The 734-nt window shown below is 49.5% G+C and overlaps 1 protein-coding gene across 2 annotated transcripts in view; it reads right to left on the reverse strand.

The window, feature by feature from the left end:
* Positions 1-734, reverse strand: part of LOC119589280 (myophilin-like) — a 74,843-nt gene that overhangs the window by 45,216 nt on the left and 28,893 nt on the right. The window lies entirely within an intron of this gene.

Below are 734 nucleotides of genomic sequence, written 5' to 3' on the forward strand. Positions count from 1 at the left end.
GCAACATGAACAGCTTCTTCCCCCTCTAGTCAACCGGTATCAGATTCACAGCAAATCGCCCCATCGTCCACGCTCTCTCATCGTACTCTCGGCGTCGCATCAGAAGCCTTCGCATGACACATCTGCCTTTGGACTCCGTGCCATCCTCCGCTCGTCACGCCGCTCGGGGCAGGAACGAGAACCCGCTCTGGAATTCGTCCGAAAAAAGTGTCCTATACGTCAGCTGCTCGCGATTTTGCCTTTGTCTTTCCCTCCGCTCGTCCCTTCTTCGTCCATTTCGGACGCATAAGGACTCTTGACTCTTTTTCGAGATTTATATTCGCCAAAAAATAACGTAATAATTATGACGACTTGCTCAAAATTCCGAGCATCTGACAAAAGAGGGATCGACTAGAAGGAAGAGACGACTGAAATGAATGATTAAAAGGAGCGACTGTGTTCGACGCAGTCACGGCTCCCCGGTCGGAGTCGTGAGGCACATGACACGATCCCGGCGAGAGGATGCGAGGAAGTGAGGGGGGGGGGGGTATTTAAAGGTATCGGGGGGGGGGGCTGTTCTAATCATCGTTTGGAGGTCGTGTCTGTTTGTCTTTATTCTGTGGTGCCAGTTTGTTTGTTTTTTCTCATTTACGTTTCCTTTATTTCGCAATAGATTTCCGTTTCCCACACTCAAAGGGATTATAATATGTCACGGATTGTATACTAAGTTTTACACTCACATATGCGCGCGCACG

This window comes from Penaeus monodon, chromosome 25 (genome assembly GCF_015228065.2).
Source record: "Penaeus monodon isolate SGIC_2016 chromosome 25, NSTDA_Pmon_1, whole genome shotgun sequence".
In the NCBI taxonomy this organism is placed as follows: domain Eukaryota; kingdom Metazoa; phylum Arthropoda; class Malacostraca; order Decapoda; family Penaeidae; genus Penaeus; species Penaeus monodon.